Genomic DNA, 15,479 nt, shown 5'->3' with positions numbered 1-15,479 from the left:
CCGTTGACGTCTCTCCCGCGATTAGTCGAAAATACAAATGTTGTTGTCAGTGGTTAATATGGAGAAAATATTTTTCTCTTCCAAGGGTCGAAGAATGGGAAGAATCTATTAGACATTGTTTACAATTATGGTTATGATTTAAGAGTCGTTGAAATGTCTCTGGCGGTATTTAAGGAACCCAACAGTAGGCTACTGGTATTTGGAAAGTTTCTAGACGGTGGAGGAAAATGTATGGCGGGTTTATACGGCCGATTCAGAAAATATTGTTTCCTGTAGCAGTGACACGAGCGTCGCGGAAGTCGATAAGCTTGAAAAATGACTCGCGAGTCTCTGTGGCCCGTTTCGTCATCCCGAATCTTTGCTATGTGGAAGTGGCTGCTATTTGGCTGCTGAGAAAGAAGTGGCGCGAGTAAGTCGAATTTCCAGTAGGCTAAAAGTTGTCTCGTCGAAAGGGCAGTCGTCGAAAAGAACGAACGTTTCACTCGATGGTGCATGAACCGATCATTTCTCACGAACGTATGCTGAGATCATTCCATCCTTCGATAGCCTCGATATCTGTGCAAGCTATAGGAGAGAAATATTTTCAAAGAGAATGGGAATAATCGAAAGTAGCAGGAAAATAAACAGAATGTAAATTGTGGTCTAACATAAGTCATTGAGGAATAAATGAAGACATCGTCAACAAACAGTTAGAAGTTAATGATTATTAACGAGAATATTCGAGTTCGCAAGTATAAATCTAACAACGGGAGTTATTTGCTATGAAAAATCTATTGAAGCGATGACAGAACAAATGTATAAGTAGACACGTTCCGATATCGCCTATTACTGACACGCTCGACTCTCAAGATGTCGGTTGTTGTACATGCGAGGTCCTGCTAAGAATTAATGACTTACAAGTAGAAGTACAGAATGTTTCCGAGACAGTTGTCAATTAAGAACGCTGTATTTCCTTCGACGAGCTCTGTTAACCATCTTGTGGTATTAAATATTGCATAAGAGACAACAATTATGAATCGTACATTGAAATTGGTTACAGTCGATATTTATGATATTAACTGATGGATGGAATACTCACATTGAACAATCTCAACCAACTTATACGCTCGTTGATACGCAAATATACAAATGTTTCTTCGTACAGTTTCTTATAAACAGCTCCCTCGATGTATCTACCGTAAGCTAAAGAATGTCAGGATTCTACGATTTTATTAGTTCGTTACCTAGTAACAACAAAGCTACGTTGCTCCAAAGAAATATCAAACACTTTTCCAAATAGTCTTTCAAAAAAGGACGTTCCATGTTACGGTTTGGTACTGGCTAACCAGTCGAAACTCTAAACTCAGCATAGAAAATAAACTAAAAACAAAACGATAATAAAACCAATTTGGACGTACAGAATACCGCTATGGGGGACAGCAGCCATGAGCCACATAAATAAACTAAAGTTACCACAATCGAAGATACTGAGAACAATAGCCAACGATCCATGGTATGTCAGAAACGAGGATATACGCAGATTTAAAAATACCAACGGTCAAAGAAGAAATCGGCAGGTACGCAGAAAAATACAAGGAAAGAACGGCAATACATGCAAACCAGCTGGTTGCTGAAGCGAGTAAAATTCTCATAGAAAGAAGACTAAAAAGAAAACACCCTACTGACCTGACTGAAGAAATAAAATAGCCAAACTCGAAGATTCTACCAAATGTCCAATTGGACAAATTGTAAAGTACAAATTAAATAATAATAAAAAAAAAAAATATTGCGGTTTCTGATCAGCTCCGACGTGCATAATCTGTCACATCGTAGCTTAGCTTAGTTCAACGATGCAAACAACTATTTTATTTAACTTGCCCGCCCCAGAGCGCACGACCATCACGTCGAATTCTCCTCCCTGCAAAAATTTTGTTTGCCTTGCTGTCAGATCTCGAGATTGAACTCGAGGACTATCGAGCCAGCATAAATCATGCACGGTGCGAATTCTTTTCCCTTTTTCTCTGGGTTGGAAATTGTGGAAAGATCGAACAACTTTTGGCCGGTCGAGACGGATAGCCGTTGCAAGAAACTTTTAACGAAAAAGCTGCCACGAAATTTTAGTTGGTTGTTCTTTAAGAGGAATTGAATACAAACATGATTTTTTTAGGGAAACAAAAGCAACGTTATACGTTGAAAATTAATCGACGCTGTAGAAAAGAAGAACTTTCCAAGTTTGTTGTACACGTTATTAACCAAGATGCATAAAATATCATGGTGGAACGATTAAAGTACAAATTTTTTTTTTTTTATTTATTTATTTACATTTTACAATTTGTCCAGTAGGACATAAGTACAAAATAACTGCGCTAACTTTAAAAATTTGATGTTTAGCCAGCCACAGAAATTTTTTCAAACGAGTAGACGGAAGTTCACCAAGACGTTTCGAGTATTTCGTCCAACACGTTTTTTTTTTTTAATATTTAATAAAATTGCAATCAATTCTCGCGTTGATAATTTTCATTAATTTTTCTGGCGTGGCGCAGTAACATGGCTAATTATTTATAATAAGTTAATACTTATTATAGATAAGTATAATACGTCCAACACGTGCAACCAGATTTTCCATAACACCTCGTTCCTTCATTCCCTGCGTCCCTTAGTTCGAAACGGGACGTCGGAGCAACAGGATGTAGGAAAATGTGAATCGCTGAAGCGTTACCAGTGGCCACCGCAAATTACGATTATTCCCGGCGTTTCCACCGAATCGTCAAATCGTAAACGTTGTTTACAGGATGTGACGTAACGAGAATGCTATTATTCGCGGCGATATTACCAGTTACCTCCGTATTCCCTTCTTTGTTTCTCCTGTGCGTTCGTCCGGTCGCTTCTTCTCTTCTGTTTTCTTCCTTTCCTCAGGTGATTCGCGGCCAGGATGCATCGGCTTGTCAACGGCTAACGGTATTACACGTACGCCGTTGCAGAAGCGAAAGGCAGAGAGAAAGAGAAAGAGACAGAGAGGGAGAGAGAGAGAGAGAGAGAGGGAAGAGAAGAAAAAGAAAGAAAAAGAAGGAGAGGAAAAAAACAGAGGAAAGAAGACGACGTAGCTTCCTGCTTCTTTCCGCAATTTCCGCGTCGGAATCGCGGCTGATTATCATGCCCGGCGCGGTGCCAGGCCGACAATGAGAGGAAAATAATTAAGCGATGAACGATAATTAAGTGGTGAAACGTGTATTCCGGGCAGAGGCTCGTTTCCTCCGTCGACCGTGGCCGACCGGAGGAACGCGTTCCTCGTGGATCGGCCTCAAACCTCCATTCCCAGCCGGCGTTTTCCTCCGTGCGCCGTTTCCGGGAAACGGTGGATTCCCCGATCGATCGCCGATCTCTTAATTGCCGCGTAGCAGTCCCGTGTTCGCGCGCGATTCGGTCTTTTCTCACGGTTTCTTGCCTTTATGTACTCATGATCGAGCAGATGTTGCACCGGGATCGAAGGGGATTCGAGGTTCCAGCGATGATGCTCGTGAACTCGCCGCGATGGGAGAAACCTGTTGATGGGAGAACGCGCGTTCAGATATTATGAGAGAGTTCTGTTGTTTTCGAATATTGCGCAGTATCTTATGAAATTAGGATCAGATTCTTGATTATGATGCTTTCGACCGGTGTTTTCAAGTCCGTATGCTTTTAAAGCGACGAACGAACTTATTGTTCGAAGAATTCTTCGAACTGTTGTTCCAGAGGCGTAGGATCTCTGCCTGCAGCGCTTCAAGGAACAATTCATGTCGCTACAGGATTCAATTTTTTTTTGCTTTTTTTTTATTTTATTTAGTTGTTTACATTCACAATTTGTCCATTAGGATTCAATTCACGATCCTTTCTGCCTTCACAAAAGAAATCAGGGAGTAGCTTCGACGACCGTAACAAGGACTTCTTATCTCGAATAGAAAGTCTTGGTCTAGCAAAAATTCGAACCTAAAACAACACTCCGTTTTCTGCCAATAATGTACAACCGTGTGTCTCACGGAGGTCCAATAACGTAAATTCCTCTTTCAAATTTCCAAAGTGGTAGCTTGTACTTCTAGGAAGGTTCTGTCATTAGTCTTTTATGTCAATAGATTAGAAAAGAACGCCGCCTCCGTATTTGCCTGCATTTTTTCCCCAAAGTCTGCTTTGTCCCTTTTGGCTTGTCCTTTTGCTATCTATTCTCACACCGTATCCCGCCCTCTCGTCACAGGATTATTCCAGCAACAAAGCGTTTTTCCATCTCGTTTTCCGAAACCATCGTTGTCCTTAAGCTCGGAAAATCGCCCGGGAAACGCGCGCGAAGATACAACGTTAGACGATGATTCTTAAAAACGGATCCGCCAGATTAAACGATGCCGCAACCCACGAGTTGTTCGTTCTTCCAATCCGGTTGGAGAGCTTCTTTTTCAGGAATTTTCCAATTTGAAACGTGAATTGGATTTGATAAGGTGCTAAGTTTTGACCACGGATTCTTGAAATTGCAGGGATAAAAATCATAGTAATATGAAACAAATCATTGCTGTGTTTCGTGCGGTAGTGTTCTGCGTTTACTATTGCAAAAAATTCATTTTGTTCTTTCAAACTCTAAGAAGCTACCGCGACAGAGAATGAAATTAAGAGACGAGGCACCTGATTTTTAGCTCGTCAATTATACCTATCTTCGATTTAATATCTTATTCGCTAGTAGATAGATAGTATTGTTATTGTTTTCTTTTAGCATCTTGAACGGAATTCCCATTAGTAATAAATCAGCAGCGTAGCAATGAAATGTAAGTGGCATTTACAGAAACTAAATTATACTTTCATCTATCTACTTTATTTTACTGCCCCGTAAAATGTGAGTTATTTTTGGTAGTATCGTAGATCACCAATGACCAGAGTGATACGTGAAACGCCGACGAAAATAGTTCTTATGTTCCTCGTTGTTGTATTTATTATAGATATCCTCGACACTAACAAGGAAAACTACGACAATAAAGAAAACAAAAGTCGAAGGACTTTTCATGGCGCCATCGCGTAGATTAGCAAAAAGTTAGATCATACTGCACCGAAGTGTAAATTGCATTTTGCGTCGTCATTTAGCCGATTACAGGCGTGTTATGGACAGCTACGCCTGATTCCAGTCGTAGTTTTTATCGTGCAGCCGATAAGAAGAACGACCTTTAAGAGTTCCTCGTTAATGTTAGAACGATCGTGAAAAAAGATTCACAATAATTAGCATCGTTACAAATGTTAGATGTTGGAAGCCGTCTGACGCTTTAAAACGATAATTATCTAAATAACATTGATACGAAGTGGAAGATCCTTGAAAAGTTTGATAATGATCATCGATGAATATTACATTTAATATACACTCCAGGTTCAAGACTAGAGAATCTTCGAAACCCGTTTTAAATCCAATTCCTCCGTGACTTAGGCTTTTTTCTTAATGGCTTTGAGTTGCTATTATACTTCGATAGAGTCATTGTTCTATATTTTTACTCAGATTTTTCTTTACAAAATAGCTAACGTTTCTGCCAAGCGAAAAGTATGCAGTAATTTAAATTGTAGATAGGACTATATTTACTCGAGGCATTAATGCGAACAAAATGTTAATTAGCGGCCGCTTATCTAAACTTCTAAACGTGAATTTCTGTTATGGCAGCGAGAAATCGTGGACAACAAGGAGAATCAGTAAACACCGACTACATGAACTTCGGTTATATGAAGTGTTCGCTCCCCAAGGGTTCGGATAAATGGACTTACATATATCGTATCAGCATTGCACCGTTGAGCGTGTGGCGTTTCAAAACAGCAAACGTTAGAGGGCCAAATAAAAATAGAGAGATCCGTGTTGGCCGGATAAGAAAGGTCTGTGTCCAATGTATACACGCAACCGCGGATGTTAATAGGCACGTCATCGGGCGGAGCGCGCGAAGCCGGCTGAACTGTAAATAAAAGAGAATGTTCATTACGGGTAGAGGGAACCGGCTTAACGACACCTGTTGGACACAGTCGTTTTCCTGTTTTGTTGGTCAGCTCGAGAAGAAAACGGCCAGCTAAATGCCGAGGCTCGCGTATCGCGTCGCTTCTTGTCAACACCGCGCTCGAAATAGCACGCGCAAAAAGGTGAACGCGCGCTGCGAACGCGACCAATTGCCTCGCGTACTTCACCCACTGATACAATCTAATGAATAACACTGCGAATTTATCTTCATTGCCACTATTAAGCGTTCTTACGTTCCTTATTAAAAATTCTTAACCATTTAACCTTTTGAAGACTAAAAAGAAAACACCCCACTGACCTGACTAAAGAAATAAAATAGTCAAACTCGAAGATGGTATCCGGCTGGGGGTAGTCATCCATATGTTATTTAGCAATTAAGTTAGAAAAATTTACCAAATGTCCAGCTGAACAAATTGCAAAGTATAAATTAAATAAGAATAAAAAAAAATATCCTTTTGTTCCAACACAGGCTAGACTTTTTTATTTTTGCAATTAACATGCAAGTGTTGCAGTATCGCTTTCGTTCTAATTAATACTCAAGTTCATTTTCTCCTGTGATCTTCCTATAAAATATCTAAAAGTCCGTGTTAAAGATTGCTGGGTCTAATGTCAAAACCTTAGTTGAAAGATAACTTCCTTGTACAAGCGTTAAAATAGTGATAACGGATAAGAAGATTCTATTAAAAGCTAGATGAACATCCATGGTTTAAAATCGACAGGATCAATGGTTCGACAGTGCCGCTTGACTTTCCAATTAATTATTCATCTCTTGACTGACGAGCAACGCTATGGTAAAAAATTAGATGCTACAATATTAAGTATCTCGACGAACCATGATAATTCGTTTCCTGTGAATTCACTTGGCAAAACGCGCTATCTGCATTCGCAGTTGTACGCCGCGCTCGCTGACAGCTTTAATTGCCACAGCCCAGCGCGGCGTCGCATCGGTTTCCTGATATCGGCTCACCGAACGAAGGAAACGAAAACGAAGAGACTTCGACGTCAACACTTATCGTGCTCGCGATAACAATTAACCGGTTAATTCCCGAGCCTGGCGATAATTCGCGGCCGATAACGGTACTTCCACTAATCGGATAACCCAAGTAATGATTTCTTTCCTTAAAAAAAGCAACAGTACCGTAAGAGCTAAAAATAATTTCCGAAGCGATCCTTTTAGTTTCTTCGTCCTAATCAGATTTTTACGCTTCAGCTTCACGCTTTGATCATTCATCTTAACGTTTTTTATCATCGTTAAATTTTCTGGATGTTCGTCTCCATCTACGATTCTATAAAATGTACCAGTTACGCGACTATTTTAGAAAACAGATTTTTCGTATCGTGGCCACGAAATAGTCGATCATTTTGATCTACTGATCATTGTGAAAGGACGTTCTGTATGGAGTCACTGACACTGACGAACCTTCAGAAACCGTAGTTTCGTAATCTAGAGCCTCTAACCTTATAAATTTATTCTGTCACTATTAACGCGCAAAAACGCAGGTGAAACCTGTAGTTGCGTAAATCGACGGAGGTAAAAGTTGGCTTCCGCGATATTTGCGTATTACAGTGATCGTAAATAGACGTAGAGATTTTCGCTGGCCGACCGAAAACTCTAAAGCGTATTGTCGTTAGTAGCCACGATAATACCAACCAGTAGCTTGGCGACAATAACGAAACTGGTAGCGCACGTTTTGACGTAGCGGAGTGACGCAATCGAACGAGGAAAAAGTCGCGAAATACTCGCAAGCACGAGCTCACTTTAGATTTACATCTGAAATTATAATGGACGTTCCTTCGAAGAACCAATGATCGAGGAAGTTTGGCATTTTCAAACGATGGTATCGATCGTTTCATAACGTGACCAGGAACGCGTGAGTTCAGCTTCAACCTCGAGAAAGCACGATGAGCTGGCGGCGTCATTCGGTGGATTCTGGGATTTACGTATTTGTCACTGTTACAAAATCGTCGAGATCGGACGAGAACAACAGGGAGAAATCGTTGATTCGCAGGTAGCTAATTTGCCTTCGCGAATTTCTACGAACACGATCGAGCAACTTGGCTCGAGAACACTGGCACCTTGTACGGCCGCTTTCCGCGAATCGCAAGAGTAATTGACAGATGTCGGAATATTTGAATATTTATCTACTAGCAGTTTTATTATCTGATCACAAGGTATAAAGGATTTCTCAAAGAAGGACGAAGTGCTCGATAAACTTGTAACACAAGTTAATCCTCTTTGAATTTAGTCTTTTGTGAGAGTTTGGACTTTGAAATAGAAAGCGCGATGACGAACACCTGTTAGAATAAAGTCATTAATCCGGTAAAGTCATTGAAGAGCCGACAAAGCAAACAGGTTAAATATCATTCCTCAGGATCACCAATGCCGGCATTGAACAATCCAAGAGAAAAATGAGTTTCTGTTTGTGTGAACGAAGCAACCTTCCTTTCCACCGTGACAAAAATTTGTATACGAATAGCGCGCAAAACGCGCTTATAAATATGCATCTTGTTTGTCGAATAGATACGCGCGCTTCAAACAAAGTTCCCAGAAAGGTAATTAACGAAAATGGTTCGCGTTTATCGCATCCTTCGTCGTTATCGAAAACGTACCTATCGGATCTTGCCTCTTTTACTCAAGTATGTTACGTTGTTTTCATAGATTATACTCGTGGCAAGTGATTTCGCAATTTGTCAAGGTTTACGACCGGCGAGAAAACCGTTCGTCAGTCGGACGTTACATGAAATTCGTTGTTTTATGAAGGACGAATGTCTTTTTTGACAGGCAGCGTTTTCGTCGAATATCATCTACGAAGCGCTAATTTTTGATCCTTGAAACTTTTTAAAATTCCAAACTTTTATCCTAGAAAAGTGGTTTAACATTACACGATATTCCAAGTTTACAAATGGTACGAAGAACGGGCAAAATCTAAAAGTCTTTAAAAGATTTGTATGTAGATCGTTCAGAAATCGTGTTAGGAGGAAGGAAGATATGTTACGAGGAAAGTCCGTAACTAGTTTCGCGATACAGAACGTCTAAAGATTAGACCGTGAAGGAGGAAAAAGATGTACTTTCCTCAAAACTAATAATATGCCCGAGATAAGAAAGACTTCCGCGAAGGAAACGCGGTTTCCACGAGATCGTTCTGGCCAATTACGATTCCGCAAATATCCCCTGTGATGATGTTTCTTGGAAAATCTTTCGCTAATGCTAATTATTTCGGTTTCCAGAGATCAGTATGAAAGCATCTCGTGTAAATTTATATACGTTCAGACACAGCTTTTACAACGTACCGTGTCGTTTATTTATACACATCTACCTAACCTGAAAAAACTTTCCTCGTTTCTTTATTACCTATATGATAAAGACACGCTGACAATGAGGCTCCATAAATAATAATTGTCACACGGCGGAAAGCGTTATTTATTTTTTTATCTTCGCAAGCGAAAACGTCATACAAACGCAACTTCGATGTTCTCTACGTAAGAGCGTAAACGTAATGCGTATCGATAGCTCGTTTTATGCGGGTATTTTGAAAGGCACGATATGTTTCAGCACAGTATAAGGATGAAGAAATTCCTTCGATGCAACGCGTATTTTTGAAATTTGCACGTAAATACTTCCGCAAAGTGATCGATCGAAATCGTAAAGACTTGTTTGATCACTTGTTCCACGCCTCACGATCGTTTTAAAAGTCAGCCGTTTACCTACCAACGAAACCTGCTCCAAGCTTTCGAAAGCTTCGTTTCACGACAAGCAAGAAGGAGCATAGAAATACCTTAAGAGACTACGCCTAATTCTGTCCCGTTGGAAAGAACAGCTTAATAGAACGAGAATCCAAGAGATGTTCCCGGTGCGATAACGCGGGAATTTCTTCGTTTCCCTCGAGATGGGACAGCGATTGCGTAACCGCGGGCGTGAAGGAATCTCCTGCAGCTATTTCGAGTGGCGAGACTTTAACGAGCGGATAGGCGGCCGGTTAATTCGAAACGGCAGCTAATCACGAGCGGGCCAGCCGGTACGTATCGTTTCGCGAGAGCAGGAAACCGCTCGGCCGCGGAGAACGCGCGCGAACAGCGAGCACGCCACGGAGCGAAGCCGGATTCCGCGCGTGCCTTTCAAGGTCCCCGCGAACGCGGATTCCTCGATATACGCGGCCAGACAGGAAACAGCGTCTCTCTAACTGACAGCCTCTTTTCTATTTTCTTTTTTATTCACCGTTTCAACTAGTTTGCGTTCGATACACTATGCCTACCGAACGGGTAAACGATTTCTTTTATCGACGCTGTGTTCCTTTTCTCTAAATTTTTGTATGTTTCTGCGAGATAACCATCGGAATTTTCTGATTACTTTTCCTGGTTACCTTCGAGTGAAAAGTCGAAGGTACACATGGAATTTTCGCTACAAAGCGTATTTGATTAACTGTAGATCCTTGAGCCACTACATACGAATTTCTCAAGAAGCCTACTTTCACGGTTTGCGTAGAATCGATTGTAAACATTTCATATACACAGCCGACAGGTCCTAATTAACAGAAATAATAAGCTGGAAGCTCGTATCGAAGAGAATAAGTCAGACATTGAGTTAATCCTTGCATCGGGCGTTCACGGTCTACCGGCTGTGGTTTTGAAAAACGCGCGGTTTTGCGAGCGTGACCGGAATTTCTGAATGGAACTGCGTTTCGTGTGGCCTTCTGTTCCTTTCAAAATGAGCCGGGGCCACGTTCTGCGGCGACGCGATAAGTGCGAGCGATAAAGAAGAGAATGCACTGGCCGGATTTCTCGTCCCGTTGGAAATTCCATAAACCACCAGATCCGGCAACACGTACTCCTCTGAGACGAAATGACCAGGTAGAACTCGCAATTCGTCCGGATTATTGTAAATATTTCCCCAATTTACGCCAACTGCCGCTCTGTTTTGCCTCGTGACTCTTGAAAACGGGGTTGAACGAAGTTTGTGGTTCGTTTGCGAGTAAATCTCTGGTAGTAAGCCCGAGACGGGCTTTGAGAACTTTTCATCGTCTGCTTGCAAGGATAAATCGAGGTATTTGGTTTTGTACAGAGGCGCGCGAAAGCGTTCGAACACTTTGTTAGAGTTTCAGTAAAATAAATTAAATCTCATAAAAGAGAAAAATTAAATTCCGAGCAAATGTTTCCCTAACCTATTAAAATCGCCGTCAACCATCGAGCTAAATAGACAGAGAAATATAACCTAAACGAATCCGAAAATAAATATCACGACACGGCAGTCCGTAATAAACGGAATCAACGATGTTACCTACGGATTATCCTCGTGCATCTGTCGCAAATTACCAACTGGCTAAGACAAAAGATTTATTTCCATCGGTGTCCTTAATTACGTCGTGCGGTAATCCAATAACAGTTCTCTGACGTCCGAAGTCACGCTAATCGTGCCTTGAATTCGTGTCAACTTGCTCGCAAAGGGGTAGAATGGTGGAAAACGCGCGGCTCCCTTCGAGAGTGAAAAATGGGACAGGAAGAATGCAGAAGAAATATGGACAGAAAATATTTCATCCGTTTATTTAAATAAAGATGGAGTAAAAAGAAGATTTCTTAAAAAGAAAATAAGCGCACCATCAAGATAACTTTAGGAATATGCAAAGATAGAAATAATCATTCAGTTCGAAAGTGGAAGATATCTGCAGAGAGAAAACGAGAAATCTGGAAGAATAGCCGATAAGAATGACATTCTATCGATGAGTAATCGAGCCATTTACTCAGAGAAAGAGAAACGAAGGGAAGCGAAAGGAAGAAATAAGAGAAACACGAGGATTGTCAGAACTGTCACGAAGCAGGGATAGCAAGCGTACCGATACGCCATTATCGTGTTATTAAAGCGTCGTTAGCGCGCGATACGTAAAGCAAAGAAGCAGGAAGCGATGATGTTTGCTATTTAAAATCTAATCAAGCCATCTTCTGCGAAACGCTATCTGTAATTACGATTGTCTTGCGATCGGGGAGTGACGCCAAACCGATGATTGACTCGCGTCGTCTCATTTCAACCGGCTTCGACTCGCTTTGCTTCGTTCCGAACGTTCCACGCGTCGTACCGCTTCGAATCGTTCCACCACGAACAAATTAAATCAACGAGGAAAGTTGAAGAGAATATCGCGTTAGTTCAAGGCAGAAGAAAAGTCAAAGAGGAGAGAAAAAAGTGCGAAGAAAAGGAGAAAGCGAGGAAAGGGAACAAGGATGCAAATACTTTTTGAAACCCAGCTCACAGATGGCAAGGTGTTTGCGTTGAACACGGAGGTCGCGCAATTATACGGCGGTGATTAAGGTCGTGGCATTTTGTAAGAGGCCATTAAGGAAAGTTTGAATAATCTGCTCGCGCTAAAGATTTACCGGGCGTGCGTCGCGTTGCGACGCATTCGTTATCGCGAATTTTTGCTTTATTTTCCTCTTCGCGTGCGCGGTATAATACGCCTCGTCGCCCCTGCTTTGATAAATATCAGCTGTTCCTGCAGCATACCGAGCATTACCAAATTATCGAATTCATATTCCAATCAAACTTTTCCAACTTTATTCTTCCTTAAGTAGATAAATATCCTTTCTTTGAGTTTTGCTCCACTCATTCGCCACGATCGAATAACTCCAAGATCGTCTTAACTCCTTAAAACATTCTGAAAAATCGGCAGGGCGGTTTCCAAAGAGAAGAACGCGCGTGAAGTAAGGGTGGTGTTCGCGTGTGGCCTGGCTAAATGAAAAACAAACGGAAGAAACGAGCGCGGTCGCGCATTCCTGCGACGATTAAGGTGCGCGCTCGTTTGGTCTGATTAAACAGGTCGAGCGGCAGCAACGCGATAGAGAGTGGAGCTGGAAAACGAGGCTGCACCAATATTGACTCGCTGTGTTTGGGCCCCTTTAAGGGACTGATTACGACACTCGCGCACATGCACACACATGCCACTTAGGAATTTTCACGGAGCCCGTGTCGCGCTCCGATATATCTTTAATTCCACGGCTTTTCACCACTTTGGCCCCTTTGCGTGCGTTTGGTGTTTCGAAGTTTGAGAAGCAGGTACCTAATGGGTTTCCAAAAAAATGTTAGCTTCGAATTCTGTGAGACGTTTACCTTTCGTTGGAATTCCCGTCGAATATTTATACCTAAATGTCGCTCCAGTTTGAACATACAAAACAGACTTTTAACTTGTTTTAAGAAAAACATCAAACTTCAAACGAGATATCTTACATATCAACAATGACCTTTTATATTTTCTGTAAACTCGACAATGTTTTAACGAAAGTAAGATAAAATTCCTGACAGAGTTAAATTATGCTTGTTGTAAATGTTTAAAATGAATTTATCACCATTGGTCACATTGTTGCTTTTTATCACCGTGGACCGTTCGACCGATGAAAAAAACCAGCATAAGTATTTCCAAAGTTTTCAATTTCGAGGTAAACAGCCTCGTTTCCAAGTATAGCGAACGGACGAGGCTGGTGGCTTGCCGATCGATCCGAAATTGCCAGATTTCGCCGGTAAGCGCAATTTACAACGCGATACAGTAATTTTGCACCATTACCGCGATCGTAGCGGCGTATATTTTAGTAAAAGAACCCGTGCGGGCTGTTTGACGTCGTAGCACGATACAAAGTGATCAATCGGGCAAGTGGTTTCTGGAATGCGATTCGTTTCCTCCTTTCGGTAATGGGAGTTTACAGAAATCTTCGTGCATTTACAAACTCTGTGCTGGACGTAAGAAATCTTGAAAGCCATCTCGATACTGCGATACAATACTGCGTCGTTTCGTTTCGATGCCGGGGCACCGTTGCGTTTAATCTTCGCAGAACCGATAGCGGGCAAGACGATTTATTAAATTCCAGCGCGATTGTTGCGATTGATATCGTACAGGTACTCGCTTTATCTCTAGATTATCGTTGTTTTTCTTTCCTTTTGCGTCATCGCATGAAGTTTCATTTTCTTCTACTTTTATTTTCTTTTTCGTATTTGTTTTCTCTCAAGGACTAAAAAACGCGATTTGCGTCATTAGCAATCGAGTTCTGAGAATATGTCGATTCCTCAGTGCCATGTTCCCTCCTATGTTGAGATTACAAATATTTTCGACAAAAATCTCGCTTACATGGTAACATGTAACGAACGGCAGCCTGTAATTTACTCGGAGCGAAACTTCCGGATCGCGTGTCTGTAACTTTCAGCGACCTACCACCCTCACACACGCCGTTATACTCTTTATTTCTGTTATTTCGCTTCTATTATACCATCAGCGCCCTACTTCATTCAAATGCTTATATTACAATTTTTTCTAATTTCTAAATTGTGTCCTGTTTTCAACCTTTAGTAGCAATGAAGTACACAGCATCTAACTGGTCTTACATTTTTTAGTCGTTCTTTAAGATATAAACTATTAAATGCAGTGTGATTGAAAGCCTGTAAATTCTTATAAGCCATCATTATCTTTGAAAACACATAACAGATTCGAATCTACAACGTCTAGTAAATTTACCTGTGACATTAGCAAAACTTAATATAAGTATATAAGGATATACTTTACAACACAAGAAGCAACTAAGAATCGAAAGTTGAAATTGTTGGCGTGAAAAGTTCAACACATAATGGCATGGTCGACGATAACAGCAACGGTATTCGCGTGCTTCGTCAGCTGTCGTCGAGGTGGACGTCGTGACACGACACGCTAAAATGTGTCGGTTCATTCTCATTTGACATAAAAGGCTTTAGGCCACGGTGCGCATTCGATAACGGAATACGCGCGTACGCGTCGTGAGAAAACGGTGATAATAGCAACGCGCCGTTGCGCGTGTTTAGTGATGCACCTCTGCGTACATACGAGCGTATGCCTACTGATATGCGGCCGATGATACGCGAATGCCCAACAAAACGCACTGCTTTTTGTCCTCGTCCACCTAATCGAGACATTACAACGCTTTACGTCATTATATCGACAATAAGCGCGGTTTCTGTCATCGTCCATGTCCCTTGTGATCGAAGCTTGCGTAATCTCTGGTCGGCTGGAGATTGGTTAGAATTTGAATTTTTAACCGTAAATTAAGTTTAAACTTGATATCTGGATGTAAAGTTTTTAACCAACATTTACTTGAAAAACAGAGCAGTTCATTTTTAGTCGCGCGTAAATGCCAACATCAAGCAAGATACATTGAACACGCAAGATTTCATCTGTTGTCCTGTAAACGAGGCAATGCGCGCGTATTTCGGCCGCTCTACCAAAGCCTCTCGAAAATTTCCACAATCCTCGTGTTCTACGCTCTTCTCGCCCATTGTGTCGTTTGTTTAACCGCGAACGTGCGTCAATTCTTCGTGTAATTCCACCGACCTGTTATGTGTCTCATGTATATGCATGCACGGCGAATTCTGCATTTTAATCGCGATTTCGCGGCTGTCTGAAAATCGCGTTCGAAGAACGGATTCATAATCGCCACTAGGATACGTCTTCTAACGTTCAAAATATCACAACCGGTCTCATGTATTTTCTCCGTT

At 41.4% G+C, this 15,479-nt stretch overlaps 1 protein-coding gene and 1 long non-coding RNA gene across 2 annotated transcripts in view; one reads left to right on the top strand and one right to left on the bottom strand.

Moving 5' to 3' along the window:
- Positions 1-15,479, top strand: part of Pdk1 (Phosphoinositide-dependent kinase 1) — a 407,695-nt gene that overhangs the window by 238,380 nt on the left and 153,836 nt on the right. The window lies entirely within an intron of this gene.
- Positions 1-15,479, bottom strand: part of LOC117153639 (uncharacterized) — a 76,090-nt gene that overhangs the window by 7,317 nt on the left and 53,294 nt on the right. The window contains exon 3 of the long non-coding RNA XR_013059034.1: positions 5,743-5,924. This is a non-coding gene — a long non-coding RNA (uncharacterized LOC117153639). The remainder of the gene's footprint in view (positions 1-5,742; positions 5,925-15,479) is intronic.

The sequence above is a fragment of the Bombus vancouverensis genome, chromosome 1 (assembly GCF_051014615.1).
Source record: "Bombus vancouverensis nearcticus chromosome 1, iyBomVanc1_principal, whole genome shotgun sequence".
In the NCBI taxonomy this organism is placed as follows: Eukaryota; Metazoa; Arthropoda; class Insecta; order Hymenoptera; family Apidae; genus Bombus; species Bombus vancouverensis.
Note: the sequence above shows the minus strand (reverse complement) of the source record. Positions and strands in the feature narration are given on the sequence as shown.